Source organism: Medicago sativa, chromosome 6, assembly GCF_051527215.1.
Source record: "Medicago sativa cultivar Bolivia chromosome 6, Bolivia_mono, whole genome shotgun sequence".
Lineage (NCBI taxonomy): Eukaryota > Viridiplantae > Streptophyta > Magnoliopsida > Fabales > Fabaceae > Medicago > Medicago sativa.
The window spans coordinates 74,937,588-74,960,878 of record NC_140754.1 but is presented as its reverse complement, the minus strand read 5'-3'; the positions used below and the strand labels follow the sequence as shown (position 1 = coordinate 74,960,878).

Genomic DNA, 23,291 nt, shown 5'->3' with positions numbered 1-23,291 from the left:
GAGTGATCTTCCTTTTCACTTCTGGCTCGAGTGCAGCACCGATCTTGATCTCTCGCTTGTTTTCTTCAGTACCCAGGTTGATAAGCTCAATCTCTTCCTAGTGAGGCTGAATGGCTTTTCTTTCTTGTTCAAGCAGTCGAGTGATCTCATACGATATCTCTTCATCATCATCATCCTCATCTTCAGCTTCATATACAGGGAATTCATAATTTGGATGAACCATAGGGTCACTGTGTTCAACGGGTTTATTATGGTTCAATCTGCATAATATGATTGGGATGATTTTAGAAAAATGTTTTTCATGCAGATTTTTGAAATTAATAAGAAAATACAGATGTTTTGGTTTTTTCTGGCATTACCATTATTTCCAAGGAAAAGGCACTAAAAAGTAAAAAACAAAGAGTCGTGAGGAAAACGACAACTTTTATTGATAATGGCAATGCCGAAACAAACATGCCCTTACAATGATATCACTTTCGCCTTGGGCAGAGCGAAAGGATTGTTATTTTGAAAACAAAGAAAACATGAGCAACAAGACACATTACATGGAAGCATGCATGACTAAAGGAACATCAATGGCCTCCCAATTTCTCACAGTGCCTCCTGGTATAACAAATGTAGGCACATGACTACTTCCAGCAGCATCTTCAGCAATAACATTGATGAACCCAGCACTGTAGAAAGTTCCTGTTGAAACACCAGAGGTTGGGGAGAATCCAAGGCCCTCTTTACGCTTGTTTTCCAAGATCTGAATCACTTTGCCCCAGCCAGCAGCTTGTCCTTCCCGAACAGCCTTCTGGGCATCCTTCAGTGAAGCCATGCTGGTACCAGCCCTCCGGGGTTCTGCACCCTCAACAGTCAAGCCTTGAAACGACGTCCCTTCGGCGGACCCATTCCTCATGAACTTAAGCTTCTGATGCAAAGTAGAAGTTACCGCTCCAGCGTCGTGGATCCATGGTCTTTCGAGGAGACAACTGTAGGAAGCATTGATGTCCATGACTTGGAAAGTAATCTGAAATGTCTCGGGACCAATGGTAATTGGCAAGTCCACTTCCCCGAGAACATCCTTGCGGGATCCATCAAAAGCTTTAACCAGATAGCTGCTACCCCTCAGGGAAATTCCATGACGACTCAATTGCCTTAGAGTGGATTCAGGCATGACATTCAACGATGATCCAGTGTCCACCAACACGTTGGATATCATATCAGATTTGCAGTGCACCGAGATATGCAGGGCCAAGTTGTGGTGTCTTCCCGCTTCGGGGAGTTCATCGTCACCGAATCCCAAGCTATTGCAAGCGGTAATATTACCCACTATTCCATTGAATTGCTCCACAGAGACCTCATGATCAACATAGGCCTGTTCCAGTACTTTCATCAGCACTTTCCTGTGAGTTTCTGAGCTCATGAGCAGGTGCAAGATGGATATCTTTGACGGAGTTTGCAGCAGCTGGTCAACAATCTTATAGTCACTCTTTTTGATAAGCCTCAGAATTTCGTCCAGATTAGACTCTTCAATGGGCTGGCCCGAGGGGATGGCATTCTCTTCCTCAAGGTTAGCCATGTTTCTTCTCTTGTACAATCTTGTTTGATGAATTCTAGCCGGTTGGTAAACCTTACAAGCACGGGCCACCTTTCAGATTGCGGCGGAAAAACCAGGAGACAATGAGCACGGGAAGCCATTTGTGACCGATGAATGATGCGTATGATGCATGATATGCAAATGCGAAAAGACTCTTTTTGTCAGAGGACTTTGTTCAAAGTGGTTGTGAACATCACGGAGAAACACGGTTTTATTTGAAAATCTTGAGCAAAACTAAAAGTTTAGTTGAGATGGTATCACTTGGTGTTCACATCCGTGATGTTCAAAAGATGACTTGTCTAAGTCCTCTGATAAATGCATGGGAAAAAAGTTTATGCATGTATGCATGTATGCATGATTATGTTCAAATTCGGAGAAAACATGGTGGGTTGAAGTTCAAAGTCGAGGAGTCATGGGTGGACACGGCGTCCGGTGAAACTAGGGCTTTAGGATATAGTAACCGGGTTCTAAAAAGGTTCCCAAGTTGCAACCTCTCCGACGTATCTCATGGTGTCACGAGACAACACTCGCTCCATGATTATCCGTGGAAGGTCTAACTTGAGTGTAGTATCGCGTGACGACTAAAACTCGAGACAACACTCGGTTTAGCCTCCGCACTACATCCTAGAAAATGGCCATGGATGGGTTTGGTTATCTACGGTTCATAGCGTCATAGAACAATTAGAAGTAAAGTGCCTAAACGCGACAACACGCGCCGACAACATCACCCCTAAAATGCCTCAGCTATGTGGGATTGATCGCATAATCCAAAACACGAGGCAACCCCCGGAATGAATTGTCGATTATATCCCTCCTAAATCCTAAGTTCACTCAGCCCGGGTGCAGGACTTTTGATATTCTCACCCCACACGTTTGCAAGAAATTAAACATTTATTCACATAGGAAAACAAGTAAAAGAAACAAGTAAGAACGAAGCGCAAGCGTGGAAATAAAGACTAGGCGTAACTCTCGAATCTCCCCAGTGAAGTCGCCAGCTGTTTTATCTTGGGTTTCGGGTGTCAAACATTGATTACGTTTGAACCTTTTAACCGGTGATATCTTATTTTTTCTTGGGAAGGGAAAAAGTAAGCAAAACCCTTGAGAATCGAGGTCCGGGAGTTGTTTTCGCTACGGGAAGGTGTTAGGCACCCATAACGACTATAGTATCCTATAGGAACCGTCTTTAATTTCTACGCGCGCGCTTTATTTTTAAATGCTATTTTGAAATGTTATTTACACCTAAAGTTTTCTAAATGAAGAATTGGAGGGAGAAGAATGTTTTTGAATTTTTATTTTAGTTGAATTGAAGGAATTTTGTTCCTTGCCTACGTACCCGTTTAAGGGATCAAATCCACCGTAGTTCTCTCTCAAAAATGTTTTTGTTTTTGTTGATTGATTTTAAGTTTGAAAATGGGTTTTGAAGAATAGAGATTGAGAGGCCTCAAGGGCATGAGAATTAAGAAAAAGTGAGGTTGAATTAGTCATTTGCAAAATATGGTCAAAGTATGATTATTTTCATTGAATTTTTGGTTAAGAAAATAAAAGGAAAATTCAATGGGGTTTTGGACCCCAAGGTTTATTTTGAAAATGGTTTGAATGATGTTTGTTCACATTTTTTGGAAATTGATTTTTCTAAGTATAAAGCCTAAACATTCATCTAAACATACAATCCTAACCATACATCTAAACATGCATATTCTAACTATATACCTAAAGTGATGTGTGTGCATGTGTCGGTGCTTGTGTCGGTGTACATCATTAGAGTCCATTGTCCTTTACATCATACCCTAGATACATTCTATGGCCTCTTTGCCAAGAAATTAAAAGCATGAAAGTAAAATATTACAAGAACTCCTAATTATTACATTCTAATTTTGCATGAATTTGAAACTTAAAGTGCAAGAAATGAGATGGAGAGGAATATGAAGTGTGAATGCTTATGAAATGTATGAGACATGAAATAGAATGGTTAGTGAAAACAAGGCATAGTAGAATAGCAAGTTAGGCATGGGAATACTAAGACAAAGAATGGTAAAATGACCAAGATAAAGTGTCCAAATGTAGTGGAAATTTATCATAACATCCTAATAAGTACATGACCTATAATTCTCTTATTATGGTATTTTTCAAAGAGTTTTATTATAGCCATAACATGGGAATTATAGGAGTATACTCAAATCAAAAAGTATGACACATTTTGTGGACATATTGAACACTTTATCTTCACAAGGTTAGCAAAACAAGAAGCCAGTCATATAATAGTGGAGTAAACACAACAAACAGTGGCAAACACATCTTAAAAACACGTATTAGATACCTACATTATGCATCAATGTATCACCATCAAAATTATAGCAAAATTCCTCAAGAAATTAAGAAAAAGTAAACAAGTAACAAGAGTTATTTCACATGTTTTTTACCAAGTCTTATTTGGCCAAAAGTGTTAGAAAAAACACTTAAAAATCATCAAGAAATTATGAAAATATATTTTGGAATTTTTCTGTAAAAATTTTGGTGCACAAGAGGTGCAGAAAGCAAAGTCCAGAGGTGCAACCAGCAAGAAATAGGCCAAAACGAAATAAAACCAGCAAAAAGGACCCAGGCCCAAAGCCTTGATGGATCCTGGACCATCCAAATGCCCTGGGAGCGTTGGATTGATCCAGCCCCATGAAAACCCTAGATCTAAGGGTCCTAAGCAAGCAGCGCATGGTAACAAGACTCAGGCACATGGAAACAGAGGATCACAAGCGTACATGTGGCGAACCAAGGATCAAACGGTGCAGATCAAGAAGAGAATGAACCAGAAATGAACCAGACCGGTTCAGGTGTTTATATAAACGTGAACCTACCGGTCCAATTCATTTCTCCTTCTCTCTTCTCTCTCTTCAACGTTTTAGAGAGAGAAGCTCTGTAACTTCTCTCTTCTTCTCCGTCGTCTTCTCCGACGAACACCACGACGAAGGTACGGTGGCTGCCGGTGGCGCCGCCGTACCTGAATCTTTTTCGAAAACTTTTCACGTCGTTGTGTTCGTCTTGGCCTCCTCTTCATGATTTTGACACTTATTTTTGGAAATTAGGCATGGATTCGAACAGATCTACACTTGAATCTACAACTTAGGGTTTCGAAAATTTCTTCTGATTTCTTTGAAATTAAACCCTATCTTGACTCATTTTTCATACTGATGATGAATCTATGCTTCAAATCGAAGAATAAACGGTGAATTTCCATGATTTTTGAGATTAGGGTTTCGTTTCCATTTTTTCGAATCTTTTCGAGTTTCCACTTCAATTCACCGTTTAATCCTTCGATTGGAACCTTCGATGATGAATATAATCCAAAACGAGAAGGTCTTACGTGTTTACCTGAATTTGTTTGGAGGTTCGAACAAATAGATCCTTGCGAGCCTTTGATTCTTCTGGTAAGTTTCGAAACCGAAAATAAATCGGTGTTTGATCTTCTTCTTCTTCGAACTGGTTTGATTTTGCTTCAATTTCACTTCTTCTCTCCTCTTCGAACTGTGATCGTACGAATTTTCAAATTCGTGCTTGAATTGCAGTCTCTGAAGTTCGATGATGATGATTCAGTGATGAATCACTGAGAACTTTTGAAGAAATTGCTTCAATTTGAGCTTAATTGGATTCTGGTAAAGCTAGGGTTTGATGAATGTTCTTCATGTTCTTGGTTATTTCTGGATTTCTTGAGAATTTTGATCGAAAAATCTGAGAGAGAAAAAGTGTAAATGTGTTTGTGATGTGGCGTTCAATCTGTGGCTCTCTCTGACACTGTGTGCTATTTATATCCTGCCATGTGTGCTTGAAGTCCATTGAGAAAGTGCCATGTGTCCTGAACTGTAACTAACTCGTTCCTTGCTGCATTTTGGACTTGGGCCTTTTGTGCAATTTCGAAACTCTTGAGGACTGCCCTGCAATTTAAGAAAAGGACCAGACTGCAAATTGGACAAAAGACTTAATTGTGATTTTGAAAATATTTAAAAGGACCGAAAAAAGGAAACACCAAAATTACAAACAAAAAGACTTCAAGGACTGTAATGCAATTATCAAAAATTTAAAGGACTAAAAAAAGATAAAAGTGAGAAGGACCAATATGCAATTTTAGGAACCAGAGGACTAAAGTGCAAAAATAAAATAAAATTGAATTTAAAATTGGTAAAATTGACTAAACGTAAAGTGAAACAATTAAAACTGACAAAACGGACTAAAACGAACCAATGGCCTAAATGAGGTACTTTAAAGTAACCTCTCTCTGTCGAAATTTCGTGTGAAATGACCAAAATGCCCCTGGGGCTAAAACGACTGTAAATGACTCAGATGCAAATTTAAAATGGATTTTTAACAAGGAATTGAAGCAAAGACTCATACAAGCAAAATGAAAAGACTCAGGGACAATTTTAAGAGTCTAAACAGAGCTTTGACACTTGAAAAGACTAAAATGCCCCTAGGGGCAAAACTGACTCAAAATGACTTCAAAGGCGATTTTCAAAATGGATTTTGTCATAGAATGAAATGAAGACTTATTTAAACTATTTAAAAGGACTTCAAACAAAACTTTGAAAGACTAAGAGACACTTGGCATAGGAAATGACTAAAATACCCTTGCATGTAAATTTTGCAGATAACATTGACATAAAATGCAGAGAAAGATGCAATTGATCAGAGATAGTTCACATGACTTATAATGCAAGAAAAGAAGAATTGAGTTGGTATTTTTAGGTCCAAAATTAGGGTATAACAACGGTTACGGTTGCGTGAAGATGCTTGCGTGAAAATGCGAAGGATGATGATGATGATAGTGAATGATGGTGGTGTTGATTTGGTGAATGGCGACGGTGAACGACGGTGGTGGGAGTTGGTGGGAGTTGAACGACGGTCGTGTTTTCAGAGAAGTTTGTTTTTGGTTTCGGTGGGAGTTCGTTTTCTTCAGTTTTGGGGAAGAAAGCAATTTTGGTTTTTTCTGGGGTGTAGAAAGCAATTTTGTTGGGCTAGGTGTTAATGGGCTGGACTTATGCATGGTTCATAATTTTTGGCTTATGCATGATAACCACACCGATGCTAAAACCATATACACATATAACCAAAGTAAAAGAAATACAGAAACCGAAGCCACCAAAATCATATGTTAATTGATGCATCAAACCACCAATTCATGAATCGCAACGTATATTTAAGTACACGATGCACACATGGTAACCGAATTATTATATTACTTAAAATTTGAATCCGAAACCGAAACTAGAAGGAATTGCTCAAGACAAATAAATTTGAGCAAAGAAAACCGAATATAATAGAAAAAACTTATTTCTCAATGATTAAACACATGATTGGCTCTGATACCACTTATTATGATACCACTTGTTGAACCAAACTTAATTTTAAACCATAGAGTCAATCATGTCAATCATCAGAAATAACAAATCTATATGCGGAAGCGTACCTGAATTCATATTCGGAGATTGTTGATGTGGTAATGGCTTTCCAGATCAACACACACTCTCACTGAGAGAACCCTTTGTTATTCTCTTGATCTCCTTGTGATGATGGGATGTCAGCAAAGAACTACGGCTTGATGTGTATGACCTGGGAACCATGACCTCTTTATTTATAGCACCTAAATTAGGGTTAACTATTGGTATTTCTATTTTAGCCCATCATAAAAATAGAATTACACATTAGTTTCTACACATTAAAGGCTCACACCCTATTAGATACTCATAAGCCCACTTTAGCCAAACCTTATGAAAATTGCTTTTTTGACAAAGAATACTTCCAATTGACACAAGTAAAATACTAAAATGCCCCCAGTGGTTGTTAACAACCGCTCTGCAAATCGCCGGTAGTTAACTACCGCTGGCACTCAGCGGTAATTAACTACCGCTGAAAAATGGCTTTTCTGTTCTCTCCATTCTCTCTCATCCCTCCCATCAGCCTGCAACTTTGTACAGAAAAATTGTGTGCATTTCTTCAAGATTCACAAAGAGTTTCAGATTCTGTTATCAAATAATTCATCAAGTTTTCATTTCTTTAATCCCCATTCACAACAAATGTTTTGTTCAGTATCAACAACAACAAGGCTTACAAGTGATTTCTTCAAGATTCATTTCTTAATAAATTTGTAGGAAAAAAAAAAGAAGATGAATGGAAGGGAAAAGAAGAAAGGAAGATTTGGATTTATACTGCTTCTGTGTTACTAATGAATGTCGTTAGATTTAGATAAAAATAAAATTCTCTTAATAGATCTAATGATTTTCACAAGTGATGCAGGGGGATCCAATTCTCTTTATTTGAGGATACGTTTTTTATTTTCAAATTTTGATGGAATATGGGTATTTTCATCAAATCACATATTTGCTTTGATGAATTCAAGGATAGACAAAAAGAAAAGAACCCAATCTTAAACAAACATGCTTTGAAACACTGTTATGCAGAAATTCAAAGTTGCAGGCTGATGGGAGGGATGAGAGAGAATGGAGAGAACAGAAAAGCCATTTTTCAGTGGTAGTTAACTACCGCTGAGTGGCAGCGGCAGTTAACTGCCGGCGAGTTGCAGAGCGGTTGTTAACAACCGCTGGGGGCATTTTAGTATTTTACTTGTGTCAATAGGAAACTTTCATTGTCGAAAAAGCAATTCTCAAACCTTATTAGATCACTTTAATTGGGCCTAACTTAAATGACAGTCCACAATACATAATTATTCACATATAAGGCCAATGTTGGATTAACGATCCAACAACACACTCATATGATGTGAGTGAGCATGCTGTATTTTAGTGATACGTAAGTATGAGATTTAGTTATTATGAATCTGTAATGTTGAACTAGGTAATTGGTTTCTCAATTTAGGAGTCTTTGTACTAACCTAATTGATTTCTTCTTTCTCTTTTGCATTTTTTTTGTTGTCAATTATGGAGCCAATCTTTATCTGATGTTGGTTCTCTTTATGAGTCTCTATTAGGTGGAATCATGTTGCAGCATTTGTCTTCCCTCGAAAAAAATTAAAAAATATTGCAATATGTGTGTTGAGAACTTTGATAGTTTATCGTCGTATATCAAAGTTCAAACTATCAATCGATAATATTAATTAACCATGTTCTTGGAAGTTGTTTAAACTTAAGACTTAATGTTATACCAGCTAACAACCATGTTAATCCCTTAGAATATATTTACAAATGAATAAGACCACGAGATAAAGTAGCATTATGCTTAGCAAGTAGCAACACATCAAAGCCAGATATATACACATCAATGTAGTTCAGCTCAATTCGCCATTGACATTGACAGCACTGACGAAGCGACAAAGCCAAGATCACTAAAACTATATACACAGGGATGTAAAAACAAAATATAAAGGGCAACGCGGTGCACTAAAGTTCCCGCATACGCAGGGTCCGTAAAGTCATTTTTTTTTAAAGGCCATAAAAGACAATATTGATAATATTGCATTAGCTTCACCATAATCGTGGAAATTTCTTCTTCAAAATTAGGCTTTGAGAAAAGAGTGTGAATCGGTGGAATGTTTGGAAGAGAAGAGATCGCCAAGGAAATTCATTTTTGGATAAATGCTTACCTACAATATGAATAAACTGCTGCTGAATTATTCAGTTACGTTTCTTCTTGTTAGTAGCATGAAAAACAAAAAATAGTCTCACATCGAACGAAAGGTGAAGTACGGTGTTATTTATAAACTTCAAAGTGTCTTCTATGTTATGGTCTGAGAGGAACAAGGTAAATATTTTCTTGTTAACTTTGTTCTGTTTAAACTTTTTTACTTTAACTAATTTATCCAATTTTTTATGTATAAATTGGTGACTTTATTTCCATAGTTTATGATGAAAGATTGTTTCCTAAATTAAATATTACTATATTTGTAATCATACAAAGTATTATTCAACTGGATACAAATTGCTTGACTTATGCAAAAGCTTTTACTGTCAGCACACTACAAAATTCTTGTCCATAATAACTTCTTCTAAGGGTACATTTTTTCTATCGCTGTTTTTTACATAGTTGTTGCAATGTTAGGATCATGAAAGCGTTGTGGAATTCCTAGGGAATGACATGTGACAAAAAGAATGTGTATCTCATCTTCCCTAGTTCATTGCAGAGACAATGGTTAAACATGGTCCATGGCTCAATATTTTTCTCCTCCAGAGCATTATTGTGAAATTTTGCAAACCTCAGTTTTTTTTATGACTTGTCTTTCTGTCTATAATCTCACGTTTTGCCTTTGTGAAAGAGTTTAATAATTTTTGTCATTGTAGGTCATTAAGCGAGAACGATTTGAATATCCCCAGCTTAAGAAAGGCTCACTTGGAATAGTGCAGATTTGACATTTGGTATCGGATTGACTCGAATTATATCAATGCTTCTCATCTCTTATATTGTCTTTGATCTGAACAATAATTAAACTAGTAAAATGACTGCTTAATTATGGAACCAATTTCTATCTAGTTTTGGTTTTCTTGATCAGTTTCTAGTAGGTGTGGATTCATGTTGCAGCTGCAGCATGTGTGTTGAGAGCTTTGATGCTTTATTAGAAAATACATATTGAGTTGCAATTATATTCGGCCCACATCGAAAAAATGGTGCAGTTTAATACCGTTTATAAACTTCAAAGTGTCAAACATACACAAAGTTAATTTAAATTTAATTAATATTAATTAATTAATAATTATTAATTAAATAAAAATTTATAATTAATTTAAAATAATTTTAAAATAATTAATAATTATTAATATTATTAATTAAATAAAAATTTATAATTAATTAATTTAAAATAATTTTAAAATAATTAATAATTATTAATATTAATTATTAATAATGACTGTACTTCCTTCTTTTCTTTTTCTTTACTGTACTGTACTGTACTGTACTTTCTTCTCTTCTACTTTACTTCTTTTCTTTCTTTACTGTACTTTCTTCTTTTCTTTAGTGTACTTTAACAAGTTGTAGAAGAGGTCATTGTTAATTTAATTAAAGAGATGACCTCTTCAATTCAACAAAAAAAAAAATGTAGAAGAGGTCATTGTTAATCTAATTTTATTTATTATTTATTTAAATGTCAGTTTTTTTTTTTGTTGAAGAGGTCATCTCTTTATTTTATTTTCCATACTGTCTTAATTTAGTGTTTTTTTTTTTATTTGGGGTGGGGTGCGGTGGGGTGAATTGTTTAAGATTTAAGTAAAACAAATTTGACTAAATTATAAAAGAGGTCTCTTAAATTGTTTAATTGTAGTAAATTGGTTCTTTTTGATCCATTTGGGCCTTTTAAGTTAACAAATTGTAACAAGTTTTGTCCATTAAATATTTTAAATATTACTTAGGTCCTTTAAATTATTTAATTGTAATTTGTAGGTTTAGAATAACTTACATTTTTTAGATATGAAATCCGCCAAATTGTTACGGTTAAATAACTTAAAGGATCTAATTGGAATGGAAAAAACATAAAAGACCAATTTGTTACAATTAATTAACTTAAAGGACCTAAGTGGTACAAAAAAAACTTAAAAACTAATTTATTACAATGAAATAGCTTAAAGGACCTCTAGTGTAAATTAGCCAACAAATTTTTGTTTCAAAAATAAAATAAGTAGCAAAAAATTAGACATAGAAATCTATATTTAAATCATTTTCTGTCCAAGAACTTTTTTAAACATTCTAAACATGCATGAGAAAAATCATTCAAAATTTTAAGTCAACTTAAGTGTAAAGACTAAAGCATAATTTTGTAGGTACTAAAAGTTGAAGACAATTTTTACAAAGAATAAAATGAAATAAATTTTTGAAATATTTTTTATGCATTTGAATTACATGCTAAGAGCAATAAATTGTAAGAAAATAACACTACTAGATAAAAATAAGATTAAAAAATATCAATCGCATATTAGATAATTAGTTAAAGGTTAAATATGTTTTTCATCTAATATGTGACTAATTAGATTTATCATTTTTATTAAACTAAACGCATTTTATACTTTTAAATACTTTATTTAATATCCATTACATCATTTTAAAAGGAATCATTTAATTAAATCTAAAAGTTGTACTGTTTTAAGTGATGCGGCCACTGATTTTTCATCAAACAAGCGCGGCACAAAACCTCTCGTGCATCGTACGCGTCTGGAAGTTTCTTCGTACATTGTTGTTCAAAGTGCGTAGGGCGCAAGAATCAATATAAATGGTTTTCCTTTATATAATGATGCATTTTGAAATCAAAATTTAAAATGCATATACAACGTGTTAAAAAAAATTAAGTTCTAGAAAGTAAAACAAAATTGAAAAAGAAAAGGGGAAGAATTCCGGTAGAATGATGCATTCAAAATAGATGAGTTGAATTTAATTAAAAAACATGATAACAAAACACACATTAAACACATAAAAAGTTATATAAAAAGTTTAGTCATTTTTACAAGAGATGAAATATTTGATTTTTGCTAAATAGTTGTAACCATAGGAAAGTTCCGATTTTGAATCCAATTTGACAGAACCAGTAAGCAGAGAAACAAATGAACTAAAAAAAGAAGAGTTTGAGAGAAAATAAGAGGAAGAAGGAAAGATGAAGAATTAATAGATTAGAGCCTCAAAGTAAGCTCCATATATGAACTCTTCATGTCATGTCTCACAAAATTATGTATTATTGCATTTTTATTGAAGAGTATAATTTATAATAAAAGAGCTATCGAATCAATAAATCAACCTTTATGTTAGAATTTGATTGAAATACAATATACACCGTGAACTTACTTATACAAAGAATTCTGCAACTAAACTTTTGAAACTATACATGAAAATTTGATTTTAGAATAAACACTTTATTTTAGTTTGAAATTTAGTTTCTGAAAGTAAGATATGAATTCGAAAACATTGAAGGACTAACAGCAGAAAATTTACTCCAATGTAGTATGCATATAGTAGTAAAATGAATTTGTAGAGAAATTATCGCCATTCAAAATTGATGACACAAAGATCAGCAAATAAAATTGTATTAAACCAATCGAAGCACAAGGCGAACCCAAAATTAGGAATTAAATACGAACCTCATAAAAAGTAAGAGCCAAAAACAAAACAACAGAAAACCAAAACCAACAGAACTACTCCCAATTGCTAAAAAACAAAACACTAGCCATAACAAAAGCCAGAATATGTTACCTCCTCCTACAACTACAACCGGTTGACAAGATATACCAACAAAAACTGAGAAGCACAGAAGCAGGCGCAAACTCAACCTAAAACATAGCTGAAGCCAAGCCGACAGCTACCAACCGGAACCACAATAAAATTCGGTAAAGACTCAGATGACAAGCGACCATCCAGGCCCAATGCGTGCTGATCCAAACCTGCACCCAAAAAAAAAGGTATCCAATGACCAAGCAATAGCCACTGCAGATAATCCAAAACACTCTACTAAAAGAAAGTTTCAGCGTCTTTCCCTACAGACACAGTCAAACGGGTTCTTCAACCACTCATAAAATAAGCACGGGGGAATTTCCAATCCATTCAACCCTTTTTACTCGATAAAACTTCGATAGCATCCGCCATTTCCTTAACATCCTTATCATCATTTGCGAAAATTTTATCCTTCTCACCTCCCATATAGTCCATAATGTTGTGTGCAAAATTAACCAAATTCCTTTCCTCAACATTTTACCTCGGACATCCCCACTAATAAATTCGAACAAAATAAATTCTACGACATGATTAACACCACACCTAACCATCTAAACACATCATACCAAGCTCGCATTGTAAAATTACATGTACAAATAAATGAAAGGCCGTTTCCGACTGATTCACACACAGTACATAGCATCCGGTCATCATACCAAAACGAGGTAGAAACTAACCACCTTTGAAGATAAAACATAAATTCCTAATTAAACATAAATTCCTAGTGCAATATATATTGATGCAATATTTTGAAATCAAATTTATAAATACATATACTACGTCTTTCAAAAAAGGGATAGATTCGAACTATGTGTAAAGTGTAGACTTGTAGTCATGCATTCAAAACGGGTTAGGTAATTTTTTTTACAATTAGCATTACTATTTGTTGTGTATAATTTATTTCAACGTATTATGTAACGCCCATACTAAACTTATCTAGAATATTTAGAACGTGCGTTAAATTTAGTACTGGATACATTAAAATTACAATAATAAAAATTTCGACTGAATAAATATATACATCACTGCAGGATCGTACATTTGCTATATGAATACATGTCTGGAACCGTAACAAATAATCTGAACTAGTACGACACGAGCATGTGAAAATATATTAGTCAGCCTCCTGTATTGTCTCCTTGCCACGTACAACCTGCTGATCTGAAATAAAATAAAATGGATTGGGGTGAGACGGGATGTCTCAGTGAGTTCCACCTATCCTAGGCTGTAGGCAATCTCAGGGAACCTAGGATCGCCATCTGTCTCTAAGCTCAACCCTTTTTGGGTTTATACATTTTTGTCATGCATAACTGAGCGATCGGGGGATAACTAGGATCGCTATCTGAAATACTGATTCAATCCTGATACTAATGCTGAAATCATACTAACTATTATAGTCATAATGTCTATCATATTATGTTAGAAATGTTAGCGTTGAACAAACAATATTATCTGAGTTGATTTTACGGAATAAACTCAGGTGGAGTAACCCCGGAATTTATTCCACTCTGACCGGTATAATTCCAACTGGCGGGAACCCAACTGACGGGGATACCGGACTCCTCTGATTATCGTGGGGTCATCCTCACGGATAGTGCCCGTTCCAACTGGCGGGAACCTTTTGTATCCTAACTGGCGAGGATAGCAAAAGCCACGGTTTAAACATATTTTAATATTATAACTGAAATGATCTCTGATAACTGAAATAATTCTCAACTCCACTACTAACGGGGAGCAAAAGAGAGGAATACATTAACTTAATTGATTTCTTATAATAATAACATCCTGAAACTGATAATAAAGACGTAGTGATTCCGTCTTTATTATGAAATTAATTCTGATACTAACCTATTCAGGTTCTAGGCATATCGTTGTCATATGCCATTCCTAAAAGGTCATAAGATTTTCCCCATATCCTGATAAATCTAACTTCGACTAATTAAGCCGAAATTCCATAATTAAAGTTCCTTATTTTCCAAACTTTGGAAATCTACCCATGAATTGTTTACATGTCATACTCGTTCTAAATACATTTCTTATGTCAATGTGCAATAATTATGTAATGGCACCTATGTTGGAGGATTGCTAAATATTCTGTCACATAGTAAGAAAATATGCATTAATGTTAATTTGAACATGTTTATGTTACTATCCGTGTTGGAGTATCTTGAAACATTCCTGGTTACATATTTGAATAAATTAAATGTTTCGAATTCTAGCCGAACAGTGACTATATTTATGCATGATAAACTTCCTTGTAAAATCATTTAAGAAGATGCAACCAATTTTGTAACCAAGGCAAGTGTTAAACTCTAACATTTTCTCAACCATTTATACAAGTAAATATAATATTTGCCTTGTCTAACATTTTCCTCCAACATCTCCACTAACATAAACATATTCATAACTTGAAAGAGGATTTAGAATAAACTAGTAATCAAAACATGTGACAAGTTCAATTATCCAAAACTATATATAAGTGTGTGCGTCGAAATTTCAATTTAAAATCCTATCCTCCAACATTAGGATTGATTAATATTACACATTAACATAAGAAATATTAGAACAAATTAATAGGGTATCTAACTAGTAAATCATAACTATTCTAACTACATCTAATTTATTCCAACTCAAGGGTCATAAATCATATGGCATAAATTCACTACCCAAAATGGATGGTTTACTATCTAAAGGAACTCACCTCATCTTATTCCAAGCTCTTGAACAATTATAAGCATCAATTGAGCATCTTCACCTCTGCCTCTAATCGGTCATCCGAAGAACAGTCCGAGACTGCAACAACTTAATTCATCACCAACTTGAATCTCGGTTCAGCACAAAATCCTACTTCTGTCCTCAACTTCAAACTTGTCTACAGACTTCATTACTGGACCAAAATCAGTGAAACCGGTGCCAAAACGACGGCAATTTCGTTAGCTAACCATAGCAACAAGAACCACTTGATTCGGAGTTACAGAGAGAAAGTTATTACCGTTTTAGTGGAGTCCTGTCCCAAAACCCGTAAGCAGTTTTTCCAGCAGAAATTCACAACTTCAAACGCACTTTCTGAGTTCGTTCCTAATCCGAAACACACAAAATTTATATCCGATTTGAAGGGAATTAAACGTACAATCCAAAAATGCAATAGTTAGACAAGCCTGAACTACACAGCAACAGCAGTAACTCAATCAGTACCTGAGCTATCATACGAATTCGACACCCATCTCATAGCTTTTAAGCATAACCGCTTCCATCTACCCAAACATGTATAAATAGTTTCAGAATCACTTATAGATGCTTATGAAAACAACTTAACAATACTTTCCAACTTCAAGCTTATCCACAACAATCCTAATTAATTTACTTCATTAATAGCTTATGATTCTAGCAATTCCAATTATACATAACAGATCAAAATCAAAAACATACTCACCTTACCATTATTCACTTGTTCATTACAGCCCAACAACACCTCTATGCACCCAAAAACAACACAATCTTGCCCAACCAACTAGAATTTGTTCTCATACAAGGCACAAACATGTATCAACTTATTGTTGTCTGGAATGAATGAATTGAATGATTAAAGAATGGGGTTAGGGTTCACTTGGGAAAGAAAAAGGAAGAAAGGAAGTGAGCTTACCTTTGTTTCTTAGTAGTTCCAACATATAAAGTGAGAAGAATTGATCTCATCAAGCTTGAATCCATGAGGAAAGTAAGAAAATTGTAAAGATTGGATGGAGGAAGGGAATTGGCGAGAGAGAGAGAAAGTGAGGAGAGGGAGTAGTCTTTAGCTAGTGAGAGAAATGAACGGAAATGAGAAAATGAAAGAAAACTATATTGACCACCTATAAAAATATCTTGAGAGGTAGGATTACCATTTTGCCCCTTGTTTAAAAAAAATCTCAAGTCCATCGGGATAATGTGTGAGATATATACCGAATATCCTCGCATTTCTCAATAAATAATTAACTCCTCAGAAATAATTTTAGTTCAGACATGCTCAACTGATACGTCAGTCTATTTAGAATTTAGCGGTATATTACACTCTACCCCCCTTAGGAAAATTTCGTCCTCGAAATTTAGAGTTTACATGCTAATAAGCACAAATAATTCCTCTATATTTTCGACCTTAGACTTCCACATACGTTCATTATCAACTGATTCTTTCTGTCCGACTCAAATAGTGGTCTCCATCGTTACATAGCGTTTCTTGATTACATAACCATAAATACAACTGACTTGAATTGATAGGTCAAAATTGATTTTAGGACATGTTTGATAATAACCTTCTTAAATATGAGTTGTGACTCACTATACATCCTGGGCATGATGGAAGGCGGGGCTGACTGAGCTGATGCACCTGATATCCTTCGAATTAATTCTTGGGTTCGGACACTCTTTATAAATTTGTCTTAGGTTACTAATACTTGTTTAGCTTCACTGAGTTCTATAGAAATATCGTACACTTATTGGAGTAACACTTTTATCGACTTCGTCGATTTCTTTTTCTTGACTTGAACGGATATGACCTTTGAGTGATCGTTCATGCTATTTCTGATCCCAATAAAATTTTATTTATAAACTATGCCCCTAGTAACGAGGTCTTATAATGATAATTGTACCATACTCTGTATAAGATCGTCACTACTCTAAGTAATATCTGACGTCTAGTTTATTTCATCGAAAGTAAGAATTGTTTCAACTTTCTCCGTCAATCAACACATAAATAGAAAATGTTACTTCTGATATCTGTTATGTTTTATATGAATAAACTCAACATGGTGTTACCTCAAACATCTGATGGAAGTACTAACTGACGAGTACAATCCATAGGTCAGATTTATATACATAATGTACTAACTGGCGAGTACACAATACACGAGGTAATACAACTGATAGCTTAATACATGACATATAACTGCAGTCATTTGACTATACTTCATCTGCACTAAGTTTTCAACATTCTTGAATTAATCAAATTACACTTTGATCCGGTCAAAATAAATAAGATACGTAATCAAATTTTCTCATGAACTTACTCTTCCAAAATATACACTTCATCCTTGAACAATATTATTCTCTCTGTTATTATAGGAACATATTATCTTAGTCTTTCTGATAATTTCATACTGTATATCACATAAAATTTTCTATCTTGTATGATATCAATCTTTTCTTCACCTTCAAAAATACGGAGTTTAAAATTCCCGAACTTCACAACAAAATTGTGTTTAAGCATCCGCATTCTTGTTCTGAATAGCATCCTTGCACTTAAATGCCTCTTACTATACTTGATATCCCATTAGAGTATTTCAAACCAAAATAAAATCATCTTGATACAACATCCATATTTATTACCTCATACATGACTCTTTTCCAGCTAAACTGATACTTTTAATTCATTCTTTGAAATCACCAAGTCGACTGACTAAGTTACATACTAGAGGTGATTCCAATTTTCTTAGATTTAACAAGGGACAGACACTTCCGTCCTACTCTTACTACATCTTCTTTAACTGCTTAAACTTTCAATATCTTTGAATGATGTGGCTTGAAAAATCCTTAGTTCGTCTCATAAAATTTTTCCCATGAATATCTCATCTCAAAGTCTTAAACTATTGCACATCTTATCACTTCTTTACTGATTAATTTTTCCGCTGCGCCACTCTGATTTGTTAACTTACATCGATTTAGGCATACCGATCTAATCATACTAACAATTTCACAATCTCAATACTATATGTTTATCCAATTCTCCAAGTCATTCTTCGGAGTTTACATATTATGAGAAGAGGGACTAACTTTACACTACTTGCTACTTCGAGCATCAATTTATATCACTGACGAATCATTTCCAGGTACTGTATTTTTCCCTTAAACATATACTACATACTTGTTCTCGCAAGGTGTTCCTTACAAAATGCATACTTCATTCTTAATTCTTTTGCACTAGCAGCAATCTTCCATGCAACAGAACCTCAAAATCATTCTCAATCCAAAATTCTAGTTAATCCTTAATACGTCAACCTACTATATTTATGCATTGACACATTCTATTGAAAGAGCTTGACATCATTCGTCCATTATTTCACCGAACTTTGACAACCTATTATTAAATCTTTATTTTCTGTTTCGTTCGAAAGGTTACATCTTGTCTATGACCATTTCTGAGATCCTTTTTCCACTTACTACTAAGCTTGTGCTTCTTAGTTCAAAAACAACTTAATAATTCGAGATAGATGCAGGTGGTCTGATTCAATTTCCTTCGTGTACTACTCCCGTTAGCTTAACTTCTTTGCAATATCTTGTTAGTAAGAATGCATCCAAATCGTAATTGATTCGTAAAATATCTTTCCAATACTATTTATTCATCCTTCTTGACTCTTATGTTATATACCATCTTCATTTCTTGATTCATAACTCTAGCACTCTAGACTTCGGGAGGTACGACTATTCTGACGTAGTTTATCTGACTTACGTTGTCCATTCAATGCTCGCATTGAGGGGATTTCCTTGTCAACTTCAAAATAATTTACTTATTCCTTAATTAGTTCACTTAACAACTCAAACATCAAAAGTCGGCTTGTTTCGGGCATTCGAGTCATTCACTTCTTACATACTCTACATCCACTGAGAGTTTATGAATTTCATTGTTCATCGGATAATTTTCTCATATCAAGTTCCTCTTCTGATCCCGCAATCTTCTTCTATACATTACTAATGCTTCTTATGTTGCGTGCTTGTTAAGGTTTGATCATCCTTTTATCATCCTGAATCTCTTACTTCTCCGATATCCATATAGGAGGAGTCGTTCAACGATACTGGCGTACTCCGTCTTAAACTTAACATTTCCCTTGGGTCCTTGAAGAATATTCAGCTACAAAGTTTACCAGTCAACATTTGGCGTCAAATACTTCCTTATCAAAATTTGTTACAAAACTTGACACCCCGACTTTCCTCCTCCGTATGCTTCATTCCTCCTAGGTCCTATTCAGCTCTCAGACATTTGTTCTAATTGTCATATACTAGTTTGAGTTGATCAGGCTCACCCAGACATGACATTTAGAATAAATATCCGGAACCCAATGGTCCCACTCCATTTTATTGAATTCTAATGTTCCAAGGCACGATCTGAATCGACCTGCTCTGATACCAAATTGTAACGCCCATACTAAACTTATCTAGAATATTTAGAACGTGCGTTAAATTTAGTACTGGATACATTAAAATTACAATAATAAAAATTTCGACTGAATAAATATATACATCACTGCAGGATCGTACATTTGCTATATGAATACATGTCTGGAACCGTAACAAATAATCTGAACTAGTACGACACGAGCATGTGAAAATATATTAGTCAGCCTCCTGTATTGTCTCCTTGCCACGTACAACCTGCTGATCTGAAATAAAATAAAATGGATTGGGGTGAGACGGGATGTCTCAGTGAGTTCCACCTATCCTAGGCTGTAGGCAATCTCAGGGAACCTAGGATCGCCATCTGTCTCTAAGCTCAACCCTTTTTGGGTTTATACATTTTTGTCATGCATAACTGAGCGATCGGGGGATAACTAGGATCGCTATCTGAAATACTGATTCAATCCTGATACTAATGCTGAAATCATACTAACTATTATAGTCATAATGTCTATCATATTATGTTAGAAATGTTAGCGTTGAACAAACAATATTATCTGAGTTGATTTTACGGAATAAACCCAGGTGGAGTAACCCCGGAATTTATTCCACTCTGACCGGTAATAATTCCAACTGGCGGGAACCCAACTGACGGGGATACCGGACTCCTCTGATTATCGTGGGGTCATCCTCACGGATAGTGCCCGTTCCAACTGGCGGGAACCTTTTGTATCCTAACTGGCGAGGATAGCAAAAGCCACGGTTTAAACATATTTTAATATTATAACTGAAATGATCTCTGATAACTGAAATAATTCTCAACTCCACTACTAACGGGGAGCAAAAGAGAGGAATACATTAACTTAATTGATTTCTTATAATAATAACATCCTGAAACTGATAATAAAGACGTAGTGATTCCGTCTTTATTATGAAATTAATTCTGATACTAACCTATTCAGGTTCTAGGCATATCGTTGTCATATGTCATTCCTAAAAGGTCATAAGATTTTCCCCATATCCTGATAAATCTAACTTCGACTAATTAAGCCGAAATTCCATAATTAAAGTTCCTTATTTTCCAAACTTTGGAAATCTACCCATGAATTGTTTACATGTCATACTCGTTCTAAATACATTTCTTATGTCAATGTGCAATAATTATGTAATGGCACCTATGTTGGAGGATTGCTAAATATTCTGTCACATAGTAAGAAAATATGCATTAATGTTAATTTGAACATGTTTATGTTACTATCCGTGTTGGAGTATCTTGAAACATTCCTGGTTACATATTTGAATAAATTAAATGTTTCGAATTCTAGCCGAACAGTGACTATATTTATGCATGATAAACTTCCTTGTAAAATCATTTAAGAAGATGCAACCAATTTTGTAACCAAGGCAAGTGTTAAACTCTAACATTTTCTCAACCATTTATACAAGTAAATATAATATTTGCCTTGTCTAACATTTTCCTCCAACATCTCCACTAACATAAACATATTCATAACTTGAAAGAGGATTTAGAATAAACTAGTAATCAAAACATGTGACAAGTTCAATTATCCAAAACTATATATAAGTGTGTGCGTCGAAATTTCAATTTAAAATCCTATCCTCCAACATTAGGATTGATTAATATTACACATTAACATAAGAAATATTAGAACAAATTAATAGGGTATCTAACTAGTAAATCATAACTATTCTAACTACATCTAATTTATTCCAACTCAAGGGTCATAAATCATATGGCATAAATTCACTACCCAAAATGGATGGTTTACTATCTAAAGGAACTCACCTCATCTTATTCCAAGCTCTTGAACAATTATAAGCATCAGTTGAGCATCTTCACCTCTGCCTCTAATCGGTCATCCGAAGAACAGTCCGAGACTGCAACAGCTTAATTCATCACCAACTTGAATCTCGGTTCAGCACAAAATCCTACTTCTGTCCTCAACTTCAAACTTGTCTACAGACTTCATTACTGGACCAAAATCAGTGAAACCGGTGCCAAAACGACGGCAATTTCGTTAGCTAACCATAGCAACAAGAACCACTTGATTCGGAGTTACAGAGAGAAAGTTATTACCGTTTTAGTGGAGTCCTGTCCCAAAACCCGTAAGCAGTTTTTCCAGCAGAAATTCACAACTTCAAACGCACTTTCTGAGTTCGTTCCTAATCCGAAACACACAAAATTTATATCCGATTTGAAGGGAATTAAACGTACAATCCAAAAATGCAATAGTTAGACAAGCCTGAACTACACAGCAACAGCAGTAACTCAATCAGTACCTGAGCTATCATACGAATTCGACACCCATCTCATAGCTTTTAAGCATAACCGCTTCCATCTACCCAAACATGTATAAATAGTTTCAGAATCACTTATAGATGCTTATGAAAACAACTTAACAATACTTTCCAACTTCAAGCTTATCCACAACAATCCTAATTAATTTACTTCATTAATAGCTTATGATTCTAGCAATTCCAATTATACATAACAGATCAAAATCAAAAACATACTCACCTTACCATTATTCACTTGTTCATTACAGCCCAACAACACCTCTATGCACCCAAAAACAACACAATCTTGCCCAACCAACTAGAATTTGTTCTCATACAAGGCACAAACATGTATCAACTTATTGTTGTCTGGAATGAATGAATTGAATGATTAAAGAATGGGGTTAGGGTTCACTTGGGAAAGAAAAAGGAAGAAAGGAAGTGAGCTTACCTTTGTTTCTTAGTAGTTCCAACATATAAAGTGAGAAGAATTGATCTCATCAAGCTTGAATCCATGAGGAAAGTAAGAAAATTGTAAAGATTGGATGGAGGAAGGGAATTGGCGAGAGAGAGAGAAAGTGAGGAGAGGGAGTAGTCTTTAGCTAGTGAGAGAAATGAACGGAAATGAGAAAATGAAAGAAAACTATATTGACCACCTATAAAAATATCTTGAGAGGTAGGATTACCATTTTGCCCCTTGTTTAAAAAAAATCTCAAGTCCATCGGGATAATGTGTGAGATATATACCGAATATCCTCGCATTTCTCAATAAATAATTAACTCCTCAGAAATAATTTTAGTTCAGACATGCTCAACTGATACGTCAGTCTATTTAGAATTTAGCGGTATATTACATATTACTTCATATATTTGATGAATGAAAAGTTGTATTATTTCATATATTTTAACGTACTATTAGCATTATGAGATCACATATAAAGACGGAAAAAACTTCAATCCGTGCGGTGGTGGATATCTTCTTGTAAATATTAAAAAGGGTATAGAGAAAGTCCCACATTGATAAACCTGACCCGTATGATACTGTTTATAAACTCCAATGGGCTTTATTTTTTTTTGATGTGATAAA

At 34.8% G+C, this 23,291-nt stretch overlaps 1 long non-coding RNA gene across 9 annotated transcripts; it reads right to left on the bottom strand.

The window, feature by feature from the left end:
• Positions 1 to 13,716: 13,716 nt before the first annotated feature.
• Positions 13,717 to 23,049, bottom strand: LOC146916813 (uncharacterized). 9 transcript variants are annotated; one of them, XR_015015287.1, is made up of 11 exons: positions 22,656 to 23,049; positions 22,446 to 22,573; positions 22,208 to 22,266; positions 22,005 to 22,090; positions 21,714 to 21,899; positions 16,407 to 20,172; positions 16,197 to 16,324; positions 15,959 to 16,017; positions 15,756 to 15,841; positions 15,465 to 15,650; positions 13,717 to 13,924 (listed from the first exon to the last, which is right to left on the bottom strand). It is a non-coding gene; the product is annotated as an uncharacterized LOC146916813 (long non-coding RNA). The 9 variants fall into 9 exon arrangements; XR_015015288.1 differs by having other exon boundaries at positions 16,202 to 16,324; XR_015015290.1 differs by having other exon boundaries at positions 16,197 to 16,274.
• Positions 23,050 to 23,291: the final 242 nt, after the last annotated feature.